General features: G+C 36.7%; 1 protein-coding gene across 5 annotated transcripts in view; it reads left to right on the top strand.

Annotated features, from left to right (window-relative positions):
* The window catches only part of HIPK3 (homeodomain interacting protein kinase 3), a 96,183-nt gene that overhangs the window by 5,416 nt on the left and 68,966 nt on the right, over positions 1–21,801 (top strand). The window contains exon 2 of one of the 5 annotated variants that reach the window (XM_033410174.2): positions 5,559–5,618. The exons of the other annotated variants lie outside the window; for them this stretch is intronic. The gene's annotated coding sequence lies outside the window, so the exon portion shown is untranslated. The remainder of the gene's footprint in view (positions 1–5,558; positions 5,619–21,801) is intronic. 5 annotated transcript variants of the gene reach the window in all.

Raw genomic sequence — 21,801 nt, 5'->3', positions numbered from 1 at the left:
ATTCTTAACCACTGTGTCACCAAGGAAGCGCCATCTCTTCTTTTGAAGATTAGATTTCCAGATACTTTTTCATGTTGCATTTTCTTTGCCGCTTTGTCTTTTTTTGGTCTCCTTAACCAAAAAGGTTACACCTAAAAGAAGTGGAGATTTAGAGAAGCATAAAGAGAAGTATAATACTTTGCTCCTTTGAGCTCTGCTTTTTCCTTTAGGTAAGGATCTAAATTGTGAAAGACTGATTATTTAGTATAACCCTTGGTCACATTGAAAATAAAGGATTGCCAGAGGTGGTCAGATAAATTCTTTACTTTATATAATTATTAATGCTGGAGCACCTTTTCTAATTGGAAAAAAATTGTTTAGGCTTGATTGATATTGAAATAAATCAACAAAATATGAGTCACTGTCTCCCCACCTTTAAAATTTTGTAGTCCTTTATTATAAACTATATATATATATATTTTTGTTTGTTTGTTTGCGGTACGTGGGCCTCTCACTGTTGTGGCCTCTCCCACTGCGGAGCACAGGCTGTGGATGCGCAGGCTCAGCGGCCATGGCTCACGGGCCCAGCTGCTCCGCGGCATGTGGGATCTTCCTGGACCGGGGCACGAACCCGTGTCCCCTGCATCTGCAGGCGGACTCTCAACCACTGTGGGAAGCCCTATTATAAACTATATTTGATTATATATGGCTTTGAAAATTGTCTTTAGAATTTGATAGAAAATATAAAACTTGGCTGCATTTGACTAGCCAGTTATTCCCTTTTAGAAATTAAAAAGTATTTGATTTACCAAAAACATTAATATTAGTTTTAAATTCAACTTCTTCCTACTTTGTTGTATATTATTCATAAATTAAACAAAATCTGTTGCAGTTTTTTAAAAACAGAATAGTAAACTTTGCAGAAAATAACTTGCTTAGAAAATGTTTTCTCCCCTATAAAGCAATTATCTTAAAGGCGTAAAAATTTCATTTGTGTCTATTTTGACTGTGTGTTATCTGTTTAATAATACAGTAAGAGTCTTGTAGGTTTGGTAAACTATACTACTTTAGATAAATAATGCTACAGTCTTAAATAGTTAATAAGTCAGATGGACTGATAACATATTGAAAATTGAACCTGACTTTCTACAGACATTTTTTTAGAGTATAATTTAATACTTCTGAGGGCTTTAAATCTGTAATTTATTACAACTTCTATTGAGATTAAATAGGGTACAGTGACTTAAACTCACAATGAAAACTACTGGTTATATGCTAGATAGCCTATTGCTATGATGCTACGCTTCACTACATTCTCAAAACAAAAGAAAACAAACACGTTTTGAGCCAACTTGTAATCAGTTTCATCGGAGACAGTACAAGTATCTCTATAGTATATTAGTTGTAGTTTTGTATTTTAAGTTAGATAAGAATAGTATTGTGTTCAAAAGTATTAGCTTTTTTTTTTTTTTTTTGCGGTATGCGGGCCTCTCACTGTTGTGGCCTCTCCCGTTACGGAGCACAGGCTCCGGATGCACAGGCTCCGGACGCGCAGGCTCAGCGGCCATGGCTCACGGGCCCAGCCGCTCCGCGGCATGTGGGATCTTCCCGGACCGGGGCACGAACCCGCGCCCCCTGCATCAGCAGGCGGACTCTCAAACACTGTGCCACCAGGGAAGCCCAAAAGTATTAGCTTTTTAATCTGGTTAGTATGCTTTAAATATTTTTTTGTAGCTGGATCACAGACTCTGACTGCAAATAAATTAATTTTATTATGGCAGGTAAAACAATGATAAAATAAGTGTTTGAAAACTATTTTATCTAGTTTGAGTGCCCATTAAGTGCAAGGTGTACTGTGCTGTGAATGAAGAGAGTAAGACATGATGATCCCTGCTTTGGGGAAGTAAATTTTATTTTTACCAGTTATTTTTACCAGTTTAGTAGTATAATTGCCTTATAGAGACGTGCTGTATGTTAATTTAAATGAAGGAGTTGGTCATTTCTCAAATATGGTTAATCTAGTTCTCTTGTTCTCTCAGGGTTTTTCCTTCTGGACATGCTTAATTCTTGCATTGCCTGAGAAAGTTGTTAAGGTTTGCCTTTTCTAACTATATTATTACCTTCTCAGTTTGGAGTACAGAGATCTCCAAACCTCTCTTATGCCACCTGTGGAAAGAAAATAGGTGAAAACAGCATATAGATAGAATTCCATTTTACTGTACTTTAAAAGCTATTCAAATTGCTAGCTTTAACTTATTTTGAAACCACTATTCAGAAGGGATATTATTTGTGTAGTTAATTTGTGTAAATCAAAAGTCTGTTTAACTTGGGCTCCTTAAAAACAGTCGTGCAAAGGGCAAGCATTGTATTGTGTTGCTCCAATTATAGTTGTATATGATATATTCTTTTTCTTAAAATTGTTGCGGTGCGCGGGCTTCTCATTGTGGTGGCTTCTCTTGTTGCGGAGAACCGGCTCTAGGCACGTGGACTTCAGTAGTTATGGCACTCAGGCTCAGTAGTTGTGGCTCCTGGGGTCTAGAGCTCAGGCTCAGTAGTTGTGGCTCGTGGGCTTAGTTGCTCTGTGGCATGTGGGATCTTCCTGGAGCAGGGCTTGAACCCATATCCCCTGCATTGGCAGGCGGATTCTTAACCGCTGTGCCACCAGGGAAGTCTTGTATGATGTATTCTTTACGAGCTTTGACAATTTGGTAACATTTTGATATTTTATATTTGTGTATTTAAAATTGAATTCTTTTTTGTTTGTTTGTTTGTTTTGTTTTGTTTTTGGCTGCACACCCCGCGGCTTGCGGGATCTTAGTTCCCCAACCAGGGATTGAACTGAGTCCCCAGCAGTGAAAGCGCCATGCCAGGGAATTCCCGAAAATTGAATTCTGCTTGGAAACCTACTTAGGTTGTTAGGGACTATAGCATAATTGGTTTGCCAATAGCTTTTTTTTTTTTTTTTTTTAATTAGAGTATAGTTGCTGCCAGTAGCTTTTGCGTAGAAAATAGTTGGAATGCTTGCTTTGTGAGTTGCCCTAAGCCTAGTGTGGCTTTGCTGAAAGTATTTCTAGTGCCTACTTTGTAACTTGTAAAATCTCTTTAAAGTATCTCATATCTGAAGGTATATCTAGCTTGAAATTGTTTCATATTAATCTGACTGGAAGAAAATGAAATACCTCAATTTATAACCTATTAAAAGGTAACCTAATACCTTACCTTTTGGGGAAGGGTTACACTAAAAAGTATAAAATAGTATCTGAACTGTTCCTTGAGGTCAGAGACCATGTCTTAAAGGGTTTTTTTTATATCTCCTAAAGTGCCTAGTTGACATTGGGGAATCAAATATAATTATTATAAAAGTAATCAAATACAGGCATTCTATACTCATATCCTTTAATCAAAGGATAGCGTCTTTATTGAGTAGCTTGACAGGTACCTCACCAAGCAGTTGTGAATGTGTCATAGACACATTTAACTTCTCAGAACTCTCCTCTTCCCCTCACTCCTTAATTCTAACAGATGAGTCTGTTTCTTATGTAGAGGTTAACAGGCATGAATTACTCCAAATTTCCAGCCCTCTACCTCTGAGCATAACTTCTACCGCTACACACTTTGTGTTTTCACTACACTCAAGAAAAGAAACATCTCCTTCCCTCCAAGATTACTCCCTATTCTCTCGTATGGGTTTCATTCTGAATTGTGTTTTTCAGCATCTTGAACCTGTCTGATAACTTCCATTTCCCCCTTTTTCTTCAGCCTTTTGAAATGGTCAGGTATCTGGCATCCTTAAGCAGCCATCTTTTAATTGTGCCTCCCCAGGTCTGTGGACCTATCTTCCCTACTCTGTTTCTTCCACACTTCGTAATGTGTACTCTAGCCTCTACTTGAATTTCTATTCACTTCTTAGCTCTTGGCAGTGTAGCTCTCTGTCCATGCCACTCTAGTGAAGTCTGATTTCAGGTAATGATAATGGCTTAGTGATAATTTTTACTGTTTGAATTTGCAAGGTTTCTATGAATAAATAATATTTTAAGTGATAACATTGTTATAAAATAACCATTTTGGCATATTCATCATGTATAATTAATATGTAATCATTACTTTTATAGCTGAGATTTTATCTAGCCTCTTATGCGGTTGCCTGAAAAATGGCATGAGGTCAGTTTTGGCCAATAAGAAATTTTTAGTTATTGTCTGAGAATGAATTTCTCATCAGTAAACTAACTACTTTTTGGCCATTTTCAAGTGATTTAGCATGTTTTTGTTTATTTTATGCCATGGGATCAATAGCTAGCCTTAATTTTGAACTTAAAATGTGTTAGATATTACTTAGGCAACTTCAATCTGAACTAAGCTTTCTTTTTTAAAAAAATTATTTTATTGAAATATAGTTGATTTACAATGGGTTTATTTCTACTGTACAGCAAAGTGATTCCACTATACATATATATATAGTGTTTTTCATATTCCTTTCCATTATGGTTTATTATAGGATACTGAATATAGTTCCCTGTGCTATATAATAGGACCTTGTTGTTTATTGATTCTATATACAATAGTTTGCATCTGCTGATACCAACTCCCCAATCCATCCCCCTTCCCCCTTGGCAACCACAAGTCTGTTATATCTGTGAGTCTGTTTCTGTGAATTAAACTTTCTTTTTTTTTTTGAATTAAACTTTCTTAATCATCTTTTTATCTTTTTATATGTTTATGGCATTAAAAAACCTCTTTAGCCAGATAAATCTGAGTAAGTTTTTATCATTATAATTCTGATACATAAAATTGTATAGTATCCTGTATGACAGTGTGGCTTTTTACACCTGTATAAAAATTTGTTTTCAGTGTGTTTCTGTGGAGCTTGTTGTAGAAGAAATATTTATGTGACCCTTGCTAAATGCATGTAAATCTGCAGTTTTAGTTCACAGCTTATTATATCCAACCCAACAATGTGTCACTTTAAGAAGTTAATGATTAGAGGTAGTCAGAGCCAAACAGAAGCAGTTCTGATAATTTCTGAGAATTCAGGGTCCTTTCTTTGAGAGTACTTTGTTTTTTTAAAGTGTATTTTAAAAATATTTATTTATTTATTTATTTTTGGATGCATCGGGTCTTTGTTGCTATGCAAGGGCTTTCTCTAGTTGCATCGAGCGGGGGGTGGGGTGGGGGGGCTACTCTTCTTTGTGGTGCGCGGGCTTCTCATTGCGGTGGCTTCTTTTGTTGTGGAGAGCAGGCTCAATAGTTGTGGCGCATTTGCTCCACAGCATTTGGGATCCTCCCGGACCAGCGCTCGAACCTGTGTCCCCTGCTTTGGCATGCGGATTCTTAACCACTGCGCCAACAGGGAAGTCCCATCTTTGGGAGTACTGTTGAGAAGCCGATGGTTTTCTTTACTCTTTAAGGCTCTATGAATTACATTGTTCTAGTTTTTTCTGGCTTTCTTAAGGATACCTTTTGTGAATCTCTGCCCTGTCCTCTTCCTCAAATTTTTGTCATGAGAATAAGAATGAGATCTTTATTTTTCTTAACATAGTCTCATTTCTGTTCCTTCTGTTGTTTCTCACTTGATACCATAGAGTTTCCTGAAGCACAGGATTTCCTGATGCCATTGTGAAAGATCATCCTCAGTTCATAAGGTATATATGACATTTAAATTTTGAAACTCGAAGGTTTCTGCATTTAGAAAGGTTTTTGAAGGTACTTCACTGAGTTCCTGAAAAAGGGCATTTATATAAAGCGGCATATCTGGCAACCAAATATGAATAGAGAAAACATAATTGAAGGGAAGAAAAAAACAGCTTTGGATTTAGCAGTGTAGGTCACATCATGACCATGTAGGGTCTTAACATAATTTGGGAAGAACAAGTAGTTGAATTTTTTGTTCCAGTTTATTTTTTCAAGCCCTAAAATGTCTTTCATAAAGATTTTTTAAAACTAAAAGTACTAAAATCAAGCTTATACAGCTGTAACTTTTTGTCTTTTCAGCTCTTAGAAATGTAAAACTGTTGTTAGTGTGTGCCTGTGGGGCAGCTACTGTTACCACTTCACACTGGTTTTTAGACTTCTAATTCTTGTAGCATACATTACTCTGGAGTGATAGTACTCCTTCAGTAGTACTGAATGTAGAATGCTGTACAAAAGGAGAATGTAAAAGTTGTTTATTTAGCATAGCCCATAATTTAGAAAAGTTTTATAGAACTTGACCTTTAATTCTGTAAATGTTCATTTAGAACTTTGAACTATTATCTCTTACAAAAATCTTATTTGTCAGCATAATCTTTTCCTTTATATTGCTTTATCAACAGTGGACATTTGATCAAATTATTAATCTACGATTCAGCTTCCTCTGAATTGTTTCAGAGGTGTTTTAGGTTAGGAGATATTCTTCTGGTAAGGATCATTTGATCTTTGCCTTCTTAGTCTTTAATAATTCAGGCTTTAAAGGATTTTTATAAGAAATAAAAGTTTTGTGGTGGTTCTTTTGGGACAGATTTCCTACAAAGTAGAAAATAATTCATTTGGCTTTCTAGTAAGGGAGTTGTTCATAACCTAAAGATGTAAAGCTGTTTAATTTTTCTAGCAATCCATTGATAGGTATTGGTATTGATATTGTATGACAAATTTAAATAAAGTTTACTTTTGTACGTGTTTTATAAACCAGATGTGAATTATTAATCTTAAAGTTTACTTCAATAAAGAGTGCTTCAGGTGAACTTTTCATTTTTATTCAACTTTTCAGTCGATATTTCCATTTCTGAGTTTTGATTTTTATATAGCTTTAAAAAAAATCTAGAGAATTATATGCTTTAGTAAGCGTAGTTCTTAAGTACTGTTTTTAATTAACTCTTTTCTAGCCTTTCTAAAGTAAAAACTTGTATTAACAGGGTGAATTCTAGCAGCTTTGAAATGTCCAACAGATCACTTTCTGTTCCAAAAGTTAGAATGTTTTGCTAAGTCAGATGAAGCTTGTTATTTAACATGCTGATTTGTGTTATAGTCAACACATTCCCTAGATGCTTTGCTCACAATACTGCTGGAAAATACCCAAGACTTTAGTGTTTTCAAATAAATGTTTTGTGAGTACCTGAGACAGCAGGTTTATTTTTTGAAGCTTTACAATTTGTGGTGGTTCATTTATATGAAAAGGTTTCTTACATGAGATGTTTTAGTGTCAGTAATTTCCTGGATATAATACTGGTAAAATGACCTGCTTAATGATATAGGTATTAAAATGTCCAATGAAGAGTTAAACTTACTATTCACACTAAAAACTTATTTTCTAGTGCACCCTGTCTTTTATTTCTAAGAAGACATGCTGTTTTGTCTTTTATAAATATGCACTTTAAACAAAGTAAGTGAAAAATGGAAGTGTAACTAGATACTGCTTTTTATTGCCTGAATATTGCTAGTCATATAGTTCCATTTTCTAATTCCTATTGTAGAGCCTTGTATAGACTAGTACTAAGGTTCTCTGTCTTTCAAGAATGAGAAGACCTTTTTAGTTGAATTTATTGGACCACATAGTGAAATACTAATTTTAGTCTCTGTTGATTGAAGGAATTGCATAATGACCCAAAGCTCCAAAAACCAATGTGAATTAAGTAATACTTTTTTTTTTTTTTTTTTAATTTTTGGCTGCGTTGAGTCTTCGTTGCTGCGAGCGGGCTTTCTCTAGTTGCGGCGAGCGGGGACTACTCTTCGTTGCTGTGTGCAGACTTCTCATTGCAGTGGCTTCTCTTGTTGCGGAGCACAGGCTTTAGGTGCGCGAGCTTCAGTAGTTGTGGCTCGCGGGCTCTAGAGCTCAGGCTCAGTAGTTGTGGCTCACTGGCTTAGTTGCTCCGTGGTGTGTGGGATCTTCCCGGACAAGGCTCGAACCCGTGTCCCCTGCACTGGCAGGCGGATTCTTAACCACTACGCCACCAGGGAAGTCCCAAAGTAATACTTTTAAATGAAAAGATTTCCTCTCACTGTTTATGAAAACCTTTTTTTAAAAAATTAGTGCTGGCACGTGATCCCACGGACTTGCTCTGTGCCTGAGAATTCTGGATTTTAGGTGATCTGGGCCATGCCTAAGATATTCAGCAGTTCATTCCCAAATGAGTAACCCTTGAAGAGCAGCCTTGTGCAAGAAAAACATTATTTTATGCCTGTCACTCATATACTTTTTTTTCTGTTTAATTTGTGACTTGACAAAAATTCTAACCTACAGAAAATTTACAAGAATAGTACAAAGAATTCCTCTATATATTTTTCACCTAGATTCTTCAAATGTTAACATTTTACACCATTTGCATTTACCTTTTCTCTCTACATCTGTATTTTTTCCTTCAACTTTTTGTAAGTTGCAGACTTGACGTCCGTATACACCTGATTTTTTTCCTAAAAGCAAAGACTGTTTTGTTTTATGTCTATGTTTTCTGTAATCTGAAAAGTTTCTCAGTCTTTGTGTTGTTTCCTGATATTGACATTTTGAAGAATACTGCCAGTTATTCTGTGGAATGGCTCTCAATTTGGATGTTTGTTTTCTTGTTCTTGGTGACGTGTATTCCTCTCAGTACATCATACCAGGAGGCATATGATGTTGATATATCCCGTTACAAGTGATTTTAACATTGATCACTTGGTTAAGGTGGCATCTGCCAGTTTCTTCCTTTTGATTCGTATGTATCTTGTGGGAATGTACTTTGAAATGTATGGCCATGAAGGGTCTTGCAAGCTAACAAATTAGCCATGGCTGCTGGCAGAAGATAGACTCTGAGGTCAGAGCTAAAGGACTTTCGTACTCAGCGATAGTGGTAGTCAGTGTGTCAGTATTTCCTGTTTCCCCAGTTCAGTTCCCACAGGGTGCTGTAAACAGGGCCCGGTGACTCCTGCACAAGAGGAGTTGCGCTCCAGGAGGGGAACCCCAGGTTTAGGAAACTTTTATAAGGGGCAGTGAGCCTGCCTGACATGCGCCCAAGAAGGAGTCATTATCTTTTGTTATCCTGGACATGAAACAACCTGCCCTTTGCTCAGGAGAAAGACGCTATCCCTACCTTCAAGGCTGTTCAATATACAAATATCCTTGAAAGGAGACTGCAGAACAAAGGCATTCAGTGTCCCTGCTTGCAAGACATGGAGAAACATGAGAGATCCATGGTGAATTGTCTCCCAACAATAATATCCTGTTATTCTTGAAACTTTCACCCACTAGGTTTTGTTTGTTTTTTTTCCTTAAATTTTACTGGAGTATAGTTGATTTACAATGTTGTGTTAGTTTCAGGTGTACAGCAGAGTGATTCGGTTATACATATACATATATTCATTCTTTTTCTCACCTGCTAGTTTTTGCATCCATTGATAATTCTTGTTTGAATCAATTATTATGATTGTTGCCAAATAGTTAATTTTTAATTCCATCATTCCTTTATGTTTATTAATTGCTTTTCCCTCTTTCCTGACTTATTCTCCATGTCCCTTACTCATGCCCTCTAGGATAACTTCCCAAGTAAACTACCTGAATGCAGGCCTTTTTATAAGAGTCTACATTTAAGGGAACTTGGGCTAAGTCACAAGGTACCTCAAACTCAGCATGTCTAAAATTGAGTTAATTTTTCCTCTCTCATTTCTCCTTAGAAAAATTTTTTTTTTTTGTTAACATTTGGCTATCAGGTTTTCAAGCCAGAAACATGTTTTTATTAATTCCTTCCTTCCTTCATTCGTCACCAAGTTCTGTGGTTCTGTCTCCTAGCTACCTATAGCTAACTATTGGTAATCAGTACTCTTATTCTATTACTACTGCTTTTGCTTGGGCTCTGATCAACTATTAACTGGATTATCACCCTAGTCTTTCAACTGTTGTTTCCATTTTTTTTGGCCATGCTGAGCGACATTTGAGATCTTAGTTCCCCAACCAGGGATTGAACTCCTGTCCCCTGCAGTGGAAGCGCAGAGTCTTGACCACTGGACCACCAGGGAAGTCTTCCATTATTGTTTCTTTCCAGTTTATCTGTCACAAATTTGCCTGAGTAATCTTTCTAAAATACAAATGTGATTATATTGATTTTTCTATTTAAAACCCTTCAGAGGCACCTCATAGCTCCTTACTATGGAAGACAAAGTTCTTCATGATCTTTCTTTTTAAGGTTGTCTTTCTTCTTCTCAAGGATCATCTTTTTACTCCAGCTGCCCTCTCCACTGGCTGCAAGTTACGTTCTAGAGCAGAGCTTGGCATATTTTCTTAAATGGGTAGATGGGAAATATTTTAGGCTTTGCAAGTGGCATATGATCCCTGTTGCATGCTTTTTTTTAAACCTTTAAAAATATAAAAACCATTCTTAGCTCGTGGGCCATACAAAAATAGTCTGGGTTGGAGTTGACTAACCATAATTTGTGGGCCCCTCTTCTAGCCAAATAAAGCTCATGTCATATTTTTCATTAGTCTCTGCTCTTTTATGTGCTATTGGTTTGTGCTATTGGACTATCCCTCCTAAATAGCAGGCTTCTTCTCATCATCCTTCAAAATTTAGCACAGATTAACTTCTTACTGAATACTTCAGTGCTCCTTCAGGGCATATGTTAATCATCCCCTTTACTTTGCTGCCTGTGTGCTTCACACATCCTTATGTTACTGCCCTCATTAGTGATGTAGTTATGTGTATACATGTGTTTGCCTCTTGCTAGAAGGAGCTCATTGATGAAAAACATACTTCATTGCTAAATCTTCCTGCTCCTAAATGTCTTTACTTGATTTGAATGGAAAGAAAAATTTAAAAATTGAAAGAAAAATGGGATGAAATAGTGTATGGCTGATTGAATACGCTAATAAAATATATCTAAAATGGTTATATTTTTCTAACTTTTAAAAATACAACTAATTAAAGAGGTTATTCTATTCTCTGGTAGATTTTTTCTCCTTCTTTATTTAAAAATTAATGTAAATTTAGGCTATGAAAGTACAGAGAGTAGTAGTAGAACCAACTCCTATGCAGCTGCCACCGTGGGTGCAAAATAGTTCCTGCAGTTGAAGTCCCTCCTTTTCCTTTTCTTCCTGGCATGTTTATCATTTCTATGCATGATTTTATACTTTTACCACATACTTAACTATACCTAAAACTGCAATATCGTTTTGTCTGCTGCTGACTTTAAAATAAATGATACACGCTGTTTTGCAACTTGTTTCTTGTTCTACATTGTTGTTTTGAGATTTATCCATGTTGATATATATATAATTTCAGTTAATTCATTTTGCTGCATGTCTTTTATTCTAACATGCACAATTTTTCCCATGTTTAACATCTTTGAAATTATACATCTTAATCAGTGTCTTACTTTTATAATTGGTATTTTTTCTTTTTTTGTGGTACATAACTGTATGGTGACTGTGCTATAAGCCACAGTCATTGTGTATGTTGTATGAAAAAGCCACGCTACTATACCCATCCCTTTTCTGACAATTAGGTTATTTCAAAATTTTATCATTGTGCTGCAGTGAACATTATTTTACCTGTTTTGTTGTACTTACGTGTGAGAGCTTCTCCAGGTAGGGTATGTACCTGGGAGAAGACTTGCTAGATTATAGACCACATCCATTTTCAGCCTTGCTTTCTAAAGTGGTTGTACTTCTTACCCTACCTAGTCTATAAGAGTCTCTGCTGCCCTGTTCCTCTTCAGCATTGGGTGTTGTCCTACCTTTTGTCAGCCTGATGGGTTTAAAATGGCATCTTCCTGTAGTTTTAATTAGTATTTTTCTTATTACTAATGAGGTTGAAAAATTTTTTTAAAAAACCTTTTGGCTTCTATTTCCTTACCTGTGAATTGCCAGCTCATACCTTCTACCCATTTTTTACTGTGTTTTGCTAAACACACTATGACTTCTTTAGATCTTGTCAGTTATGTATGTTGCCAGTGTCTTCTCCGTATCTGTGGCTTATCTTTACTGTATCATTTGATAAATAATAGTTTTAAGTTTTAGTCAAGTCACATTTTCCAATCTCTTCCTCTTATAGTTTGTGCTTTTTGTATCTTGTTTAAAGAAAACCTTTCTTCCTTTCTATCAGAGGTTTGTGGTTTGTTAAAAATGTAACATAAATTTTAAACTGAAAGGGAAAGATTCCTCCCCTCCCCCCTTTTATATTTATCTTCTAGAAGGAAATTCTAGCACCTCAGTTGGAGAATAATTAGAGCCTGTGGGTGTGAAATTGTTTAAATGTAATGAGGGACAAATACAGCATTATAAACTTCTCATGATAAATTCACAGGTGGTCATTATAGGATAAATATTTGGGAAATCACTAACTGGAGACAAGTTTTGTGTCTTGTGTGTGTATTTTTTTTTAATTAGTGAAGAACTCTCTGTTTGGATGGGGTAGGGTGAAGTGGGTAAACATACCAAAATGAAGCAGATAGTTATCTGTTCAGTCCATGCAAGATGTAAAGGAGTTATAAATGGCTTTACCTTTGTAGGCTGTACATGTTAAAGAACAAATAAGGAGTGACTATATTTTGGATAAACTAACTTGATTATTTAAAAAATAGTATCCCAGAATTTGAATGTACAAGTGAAAATTTATGAAAGAGTTTTCCATTGGATTTAATTAACAATTCTTCCATTTCTTCCACAAAATATGATGTTTCTTTGATGTTGTCAGAAAAAACATTGGTAGGTTCATATGTATTTTATTATCATAAATTAAAGTTTGGGTACTAATGAAGGTATCTAGACTTTTCTTTTCCCTCAAGTAATTGAATCTTTAAACTTCAAACTTGCAACCTGAGAACGAGGCCAACCATCTGTTGTCAGGGATAAGTATGGTAAAGGTAGAATTAAAATATATGAAAACATTGTTTGATAATCACAGTGGATGTAGCTATGAGACATTAAAAAAGTGAATTTGATGTAACTTTCATAGATTATTAACTCATTTGTCATTTGAATAATACGTTGAAAATTAGGTCAGTTAGTAGGAATTTAAACTTCAGCCCAAATAATACAGCTTTTGGTTAAAGGTTTTCATTTGTGCTATCACCATAATTATTTCAGGAGCTGATTTTTTTGGGAAATATATACAACAAACTAACGTTAATTTAAAGTTATATTTATGAATTAATCCAAGATAAAATGGTTAAAGGGGCATCACAGTAACAAATACTTGTGCAATTTATAGCTTTGTTCAGTCACTCTAAGTAAAAGTGTGATATTTGTGTTTAACATTCTTCTCTATATTTGATGCCTTTCAGTTTTAAAACTCTTAAGAAAAATGTCCTTTTATCCCTCAATAAAATGATGACAAATTTTCAGTTGAAACAGACATGAAATTCTGATATTGTTTGCATTGTGTCCAGTTACAAGTATCAAAAAAATGATTCTGAATGAAACTTTATTGTAATGTCTTAATATCCTTTGAAAATATTCATGTGCCTGAAAATATTTTAAAAATGGAAAAAATGAAGCTTTTTCTAAGTATATTCATGAAAGCAAAATCTTTAAGTCTATGGATAAACCAAGCTGGAACAATCTATTATTTACATGAAACTAGATTATGGACAGTATTGTTACCTTGAAGATTTCCTTCTATCTCCTTTGATCTCTTTGCTTGTCAGACCTTATGAATCCAAGACATAGTCATTTGTACAGAAATTAGAGTTGTGATAAAACTGGTGTTTTCAATATCCTATAAAAAATAAGTGAAAAGATTTGAGACTATAATAGCTTGAGGCTTTCTTTATTCATTTAACTCTGTGCTAGACTTTGTGAGGAATGCAGAAGTAGTGTAAGAACGGCATCATTTCTCTTTGGCCCACTACCTAGATGAAGTAGGTTGACCCTGCTGTTTTGCAAAAGATTTTCTGCAGTTTTTTAAAATTAATTAATTAATTAATTTTTGGCTGTGTTGGGTCTTTGTTGCTGTGCGTGGGCTTTCTGTAGTTGCAGTGAGTGGGGGCTACTCCTTGTGGTGTGCGGGCTTCTCATTGTCATGGCTTCTTGTTGTGGAGCACGGGCTCTAGGCACACAGGTTTCAGTAGTTGTGGCACGCGGGCTCAGTAGTTGTGGCTCGCAGGCTCTAGAGCTCAGGTTCAGTAGTTGTGGCACACGGGCTTAGTTGTTCCGCGGCATGTGGGATCTTCCCAGACCAGGGCTCGAACCCGTGTCCCTTACATTGGCAGGCAGATTCTTAACCACTGCGCCACCAGGGAAGCCCAAGATTTTCTGCAGTTTTGAAAGTCATTCTAATGATGTGCAAACCTCCTTTCTTAGAATGACTAAATTACTTCATTTGCATGTGTTAATAAAAATGCTTTTGTGAAGACCACCTTCCCCAAAGTACTTTTACTGAAAAAGTTTTGCCCTTTAATACTACCTCCCCTAAAGTGCTTCACTTCTTCAAAGTTCATCATACCTGAAATGTTTCAGGAAAAGGATTGAGAGCTACTGTATTCAGATTTAGAATTTTGGGTTCTTTTGCTCTTAAGCATCTTTAAAAATATTTTTGTGTGTTACATAAGAGAAATGTTAATTTTGAATCTATTTTACTAGAAGGAGAGGAACTAGAATTTAGCAAGGAATATTGGGAGTTTGTGTGGTGGGAGATAATCAGAAAGAGATGGTAGATCAAAGGAAGAGATAATATTTTGAGGACAGAATGTGAAGTACTGTGTTGATATGGGCAGGTCAGATCTTGGGGTTTAATTGAGCTGAGGGAAGGAAAAAGGATTATGAGAGGTGACTGGATCCAATAAAGACCAGAATAGGATGATGAGGACTTGGTAGTAGGTCAAGAAGCACTGGCTTGTGTGTGGGGGGTGGTGGTGTTATTGTTTTATTTGTTTTTTAGCATGCTCACTGAGTTTTTACAAAGTACATTTCAGTCTTTTTGTCTTATGCTAATCATAGCATGCCGAAAGACAGTTGTAATCATTGCTGAAAGGCAATTAACGTGTATTTGTGTGATTTGACTAAAAACACATTATTCCATTAGTGAATTTAGTACTACTCTAGCTGTGTAGACATGATACCATTACTGTTTTCACACAGGATGATTCTTTGGCTCTTAGCTTTGAAGCTGGTAGATTAAAGGTGAATTTGTACATTTTACCTGATAAAGGGGTCTCAACTTTATTTTTGTTTCCTGTTCCATTCTATCTCCCTTTAAAGAGTGGTAATAAGTTCACTTTTGAAAGTGAACTGTACTTGTGTCTACTTATTTTAGTATAGCCTGGAAACAGAGTTGATGGGTGTGTTCAGAAAAGAAATCTTAATGCAGGGTTTTATGTAACAGAATCAGTCCTTTACCTTGATCTAGTGTAGCTGTTTGCTGATTTCCAGTTGAATGAAAATATTCCCTAAGGTAATGTTCATTGAGCTGACTTTTTTGTTTGTTGTATTGACAAGTCTTTTTTTTTTTTTAATTGTGTAGTACGGGCTGTGTATTTAATGTTTTGGTCTTTTATCCCTGTTTATTATGAGATAATCTTTTAGTGCCCTGAGCCTCTCTTTAGTTAAAGGAAACCTTTTTCCTGTGTTTTTAAAAGGGTTTTGTTTTGTTTTGATTTATTTCTTCTTGTAGATCTTTAGAAATCTTCAATACTGATCACATTTCCTTTTTTGTATCTTAATTAAAAAAAAAAAGTTATTTATTTATTTATTTTTGGCTGCATTGGGTCTTCATTGCTGCCCGTGGGCTTTCTCTAGTTGTCGCGAGCAAGGACTACTCTTCGTTGCGGTGCGCGGACTTCTCATTGCGGTGGCTTCTCTTGTTGTGGAGCGTGGGCTCTAGGCACGTGGGCTTCAGTAGTTGTGGCGTGTGGGCTCAGTAGTTGTGGCGTGTGGGCTCCAGAGTACAGGCTCAGTAGTTGTGGTGCACGGACTTAGTTGCTCTGCCACATGTGGGATCCTCCGGACCAGGGCTCGAACCCATGTCTCCTGCATTGGCAGGCGGATTCTTAGCCACTGCACCACCAGGGAAGTCCCTAAAACTTGATGTTTTTAGTAATTTAATAATTTCTGTACTTTTCAGTGATGGTCTGAAAGAAGGGGGTTTGTTCAGTAATCACTTGGGAATGGGTTTCTGTAGAGCTTAGTCTTAAGTGTAATGTTTAATATTCATCGATAACTCAAATGAAAAAATACAAAGTTTACGTGTTATAGCTACTGATGACATCAAGCTCTAGGTGTTAGTGCAGCCAGTATTGATGAAGAATTAGATTAAAAAAAATGGAGATTTGAAAACCACAGTAAGATACCCCTTCATACCCATTAGGATGGCTATTGTTAAAAAAGAAGAAAGAAGAAAATAACAAGCATTGGCAGGGATGTGGAGAAATTGGAACCCTTGTGCACTACTGGTTGGAGTGTAAAATGGTGTAGCTGCTATGGAAAACAGTCTAGTGATTCCTCAAATTAAAAATGGAATTACCGGGCTTCCCTGGTGGCACAGTGGTTGAGAGTCCACCTGCTGATGCAGGGGACACGGGTTCGTGCCCTGGTCTGGGAAGATCCCACATGCCGCGGAGCAGCTAGGCCCGTGAGCCATGGCCACTGAGCCTGCGCGTCCGGAGCCTGTGCTCTGCAACAGGAGAGGCCACAACAGTGAGAGGCCCGTGTACCGCAAAAAAAAAAAAAAAAAAAAAAGGAATTACCATGGTAATTCCCTGGTGGACCAGTGGTTAGGACTCTGCACTTTCACTGCCAAGCTCACGGTTCGATCCCTGGTTGGGGAACTAAGATCCTGTAACCCGTGTGGTGCGGCCTAAAACAAAACAAAGCAAAAAACAAAGGAATTACCGTATAATCCAGCAATTCCGCTTCTGGCTATATATACAAAAGAATTGCAAACAGGGTCTTGCAGAGATGTTTGTACATCCATGTTCACAGCTGCATTAGTCACAATAGTTGAATGGTGGAAGCAACCCAAATACCTTTTGATGACTGAATGGATAAACAAAAAAACAAAATTGCATAAACATGCAATGGGAAATTACTTAGCATTAAAAAGGAAGGAGATTCTGACACATGCTGCAACATGGATGAACCTTGAAGACATGCTGAGTGGAATAAGCCAGTTATAAAAGGACAAATATGGTATAATTAAACTTATAGGGGGTACCTAGAATAGTCAAATTTGTAGATACAGAGTGTAGAAAGGTGGTTGCCAGGGGCTAGTGGGAGGGGACAATGGACAGTTGTTTTAGTTTTAGTTTTCAGAGTGGGGGGGAAAAGTTCTGGAGGTGGAAAATGGTGATGGTTGCACAACAGTGTGAATGACCTTAATGCCACTGAGCTGTGCACTTAAAAATGATAAATTTTATGTTATGTATGTATATTTTACCACAGTGTTTTAAGGGAAAAAAAGTTTAAAAATTGAGATTTGAACAAGTAGAAGAAGAAAGTTGAGTGAGGAGAATGCAAGGCATTATTTACCTTTAATTAAATGTATTTGTGATATCACAGGATATTTTAAAGAAGAACCTGATTATATATAGGGCTATGTATAAGTTTGGCAGAAAATGATCCAGAACTTTGATATTGGCTAATAAATTGAATGTAAGATAGTCTAAGTATTTCTATCTCTGCTACCTCCCTCTGTTTTCAGAAGGCCTGATATTATGTGTAATAAGAAAAAAAAAAAGAAACCATATCTTTATGGTTAGTGGTGGTTTAGTTATCAACATTGGTTACATTGCTGTTTTGGTAATTGTAACAGGATGTGAAGAATTTGAATAGAATTCAGATGAGTCTTAAAGTTTTTTAGAGGCTTGGAAAAATAAGGCCTGTTAAAGTACCTGAGATTATTAAGCCTGAGGAATGGAAACTTAACGGTTGCTCTGACAGGTGTCTTTTTTTTTTTTTTAATAAATTTATTTATTTTATTTATTTATTTTTGGCTGCATTGGGTCTTCATTGCTGTGCATGGGCTTTCTCCAGTTGAGATGAGCGGGGGTTACTCTTCGTTGCGGTGCGCAGGCTTCTTATTGCGGTGGCTTCTTTGTTGCGGAGCGTGGGCACTGTGAGCCTGGGCTTCTGTAATTGCAGCACACGGGCTGAGTAGTTGTGGCTCATCATGGGCTTAGTTGTTCCACAGCATGTGGGATCTTCCCGGACCAGGGCTCGAACCCTTGTCCCCTGAATTGGCAGGTGGATTCTTAACCACTGTGCCACCAGGGAAGTCCCTAACAGGAGTCTTGACTGTCCTTGGAGTGATTTTATAGGCAGTTCCAGCTCACAAAAGGGTGGTATTTCAAAACTTCATTTCTTAGTCAGTTGGTAAGAACAAATGATAAAGTCATGAAATATAACTGCAGAGGTATAACAGTATATATTGCAATGAAAAATAATAGGAAATATGTAGTATTGTACTGATTCAGTGTTTTGGACTCTGGACTTAGCAGCTTCTCGGAGTACTAACTATACTCTGTAAAATCCATAAACACCAAATATAAGATACTCAGGTCATGAGTTAATCTGATGGAGGGTGGGAGAAGGGAAAGACTTAATATCTGTGGTAGGGAGTCACAGTAGTCAAGTTAATTAGTAATTTAGAGTTCTTTTCTTGTGGTCTGTTATAACAACTGTCTCCAGCATTACCCCCTCACCCACTTCTTCTTATGTGCTATGTAAATTATGTGACATTCCTACCCCGTGTTTATTTTCTGAAGTTTTCTTTGAGGTTGGTCCCACAGAGTACAGTGGTTGGTGAGGGGTAATTACTTTTTCTAAGCTTCCTTTAGTTGGCCCTGGTTGGAACCTTTGGGCTGTTTGCCTTCCAGCTTGGCATGTTGGAAAAGAAAAGGTGGGGACAGTTGGATTCAGAAATTGCAGTAGTTTTGTTTTGTTTTTTTAATGTATTTATTTATTATTTATTTATGTCTGTGTTGGGTCTTCGTTTCTGTGCATGGGCTTTCTCTAGTTGCGGCAAGCGGGGGCCACTCTTCATCGCGGCGCGCAGGCCTGTCACTATCGCAGCCTCTGTTGTTGCGGAGCACAGACTCCAGATGCGCAGGCTCAGTAATCGTGGCTCACGGGCCCAGTTGCTCCGCGGCATGTGGGATCTTCCCAGACCAGGGCTCGAACCTGTGTCCCCTGCATTGGCAGGCAGATTCTGAACCACTGCGCCACCAGGGAAGCCCCAAGAAATGCAGTAGTGTTTTTTTTTTAAAAAATCTCTAGGTCAATTACTTGGATCTCAGCTGTTGTTCACATAACACCTTTATTTAACATGGCATGGATTGGCTTAGCGTGGTATGCATTTTATTCCCTAGGACTTCATCCTGATTTTTCAGACTTGAGGGCCCTGAAGTGGTAGGACTTGAATTTGCCTAGGGTTTTGTACAGATGAGATCATTGGTTCTCAGTAGTGTGAATAGTTAGTGTGAATCTGTCAATAAATGGCCTTGAGAACTTGTATACATACAGATACCTGAACCTCACCACAGATTTACTGAATCAGAATTTTTCTGGAGTTTTAAATACATGTTTACTTAAGTTTTTGTTTTTAAACATTTTTTTTAAATTATTTATTTATTTTGTTTGTGCAGGGTCTTAGTGTGGCACACAGGATCTTTGTTGTGGCATGTTTAGTTGCGGTATGTGGGATCTTGAGTACAGCATGCATACTTCTTAGTTGCAGCATGTGGACTCTAAGTTGCAGCATGCGAACTCTTAGTTGCGCCATGTGTGTGGGATCTAGTTCCCTAACCGGGGATTGAACCCGGGCCCCTGCATTGGGAGTGTGGAGTGTTACCCACTGGACCACCAGGGAAGTCCCTTACTTAACTTTTTATTAAGGAAAAATGTATACATATTCAAAAGTAGATAGGATAGTATAATGAACCCCTTTTTATTCACTATCAAGCTCCTATGATGAATAATTTATGGCTAATTTCATTTTATCTATATCCCCATCCACTTTATCTGTTATTTTGAAGCATATCCCAGATATATTATTTCATCTTGAAATTGTTTCATCTGTATGTTTTAATAGGTTTTCCAGATGATTAAAAAACTTTTTTGAACAGGTAACACAGGTACATAGTAAAAAATAAGGTGGTAAAAAGGACATACAGTGTAAAGTCAATCTTTCTCATTGCCCCCAGTATTCTTGTTATTCTTCTCTAAGGCGGAGAAACCTACAGCTTCTTTATGTACACAAATAAATGTATGTGCAAAAATATTGATAATATAATTCCCCTTATTAATTAAACACACGTGGTAATATCTGTTGTAAAGTACACATTTTTCTGAATTTTGCCTTTTTCATGTAACAGTATTATCTTGGGAATCAGGTTATAGCAGGGTAAAAAGATTGTTTTCATTGTTTTTTTTTAAGACTGTGGTTGGTCTGTGTATCAAAATGTATCTAACTGATGCCTTTTGGATGGATACTTAGGTTGTTTCCAGTGTTGTGTTTCTTTACAAACAGTGCTGCATGACTGTCTTGTACTGTATCTGAGTTATCTGATTCTTGATCAGAGAACATATCCATTTGCAATTTTGTTAGGTATTGCCAAATTTCTTTCCCACCATCTATGAATGGTATGTAGGGTTCTCCAGGCTCACCAGTTCCATTTTAAAAATGATTTTCATGTGTCTCCTGTTTATGTTCATGTTCTTCTTTAAATCCATCAGTATATTTATAAGAGCTGTTTTAGAAACTCGTTTGTGAGTTTCATCATCTGTCATTGTGTCTGTTTCTATGGGTGTGGGTCACAGACGTGCTTTGAAATAAGGAGAATCATGATAATGTTAAGTTGTTGAAGATGAGGTTGGGGAGCTTCACAGTGTTAAGTGAGTTAGAGAGTGAGCTTGATATATGTTTAGAAGGAGTTTTTGATGTGGCTTGGCCTCATTAAAAAGATGATAATTGGTGGAGTTTTGAAACCTCCCCTGAGTAAAAGTATAGAATAGATGCCAACAAGATTTTAAGAAAATGGATGGAAAGGTTTGGAACTCCAGGATTTCAATTTACGATTTTCTCTTACACATTGAACAACAAATCTTAATTTGTGTAATAAGGTTTTGTAGCTGATTTCTTGCCAAAGCCAGGTCAACTTAGGAAAGTGGTAGGTTGTAACAAGAATTGTTTATGAAGTTGAAGGAGGCATAAATTTATGCCTTTTACCTGAAGGGGCATTGTATTTTCCTGCTCCTTTTACTACACCCTAGCTGTGTGACTTTGAACCAATTACCTAGTCCCTCTGAGCTTTAGTTTCCTTAACAGCAAATTGGTACTAAGTAAAATACTGCAAATAAAGCATTTGTTAAACTGTTGCATAGTAGGTGGTAGCTCTTATTATTTTAAATATTATATATAATTACATATAGTGATGGCAATCTGTTGTTTTTGAGTTAAAGAATTGATGTTTGATTTGTTAAAATGGTAGGAGACTGCCCAGAATATGATACAGATTTTTAAATTGTGGAGAATGGAAATATTTTGAAGTTAATTCAACCAACCAACATTTATTGAAAACCAACTCTATATTATGAGCACTTTGTTTCAGATCTAGTGTGAAAGACTGTTGTATGTGCTGACAGTTACAGTGTAATGTCAGGCATGTCATATCATGAATGCTAATTAAAGGAATATGTAAGCTTCTACGAGAGCACTGAATACCCAATTCTGCCTGGAGGGTGAGTGTGGGTGTTCCAGGCAAGGCTTCATCAAGAAGGTGTTGTACAATGGAATATTACTCAGCCATTAAAAAGAATGAAATAATGCCATTTGCAGCAACATAGATGGACCTGAAAATTGTCATACTGAGTGAAGTAAGTCAGAAATAGAAAGAGAAATATCATAAGATATCGCTTACATGTGGAATCTTAAAAAAAAAAAAAGATGAACT

The sequence above is a fragment of the Orcinus orca genome, chromosome 8 (assembly GCF_937001465.1).
Source record: "Orcinus orca chromosome 8, mOrcOrc1.1, whole genome shotgun sequence".
Classification (NCBI taxonomy): domain Eukaryota; kingdom Metazoa; phylum Chordata; class Mammalia; order Artiodactyla; family Delphinidae; genus Orcinus; species Orcinus orca.
Note: the sequence above shows the minus strand (reverse complement) of the source record. Positions and strands in the feature narration are given on the sequence as shown.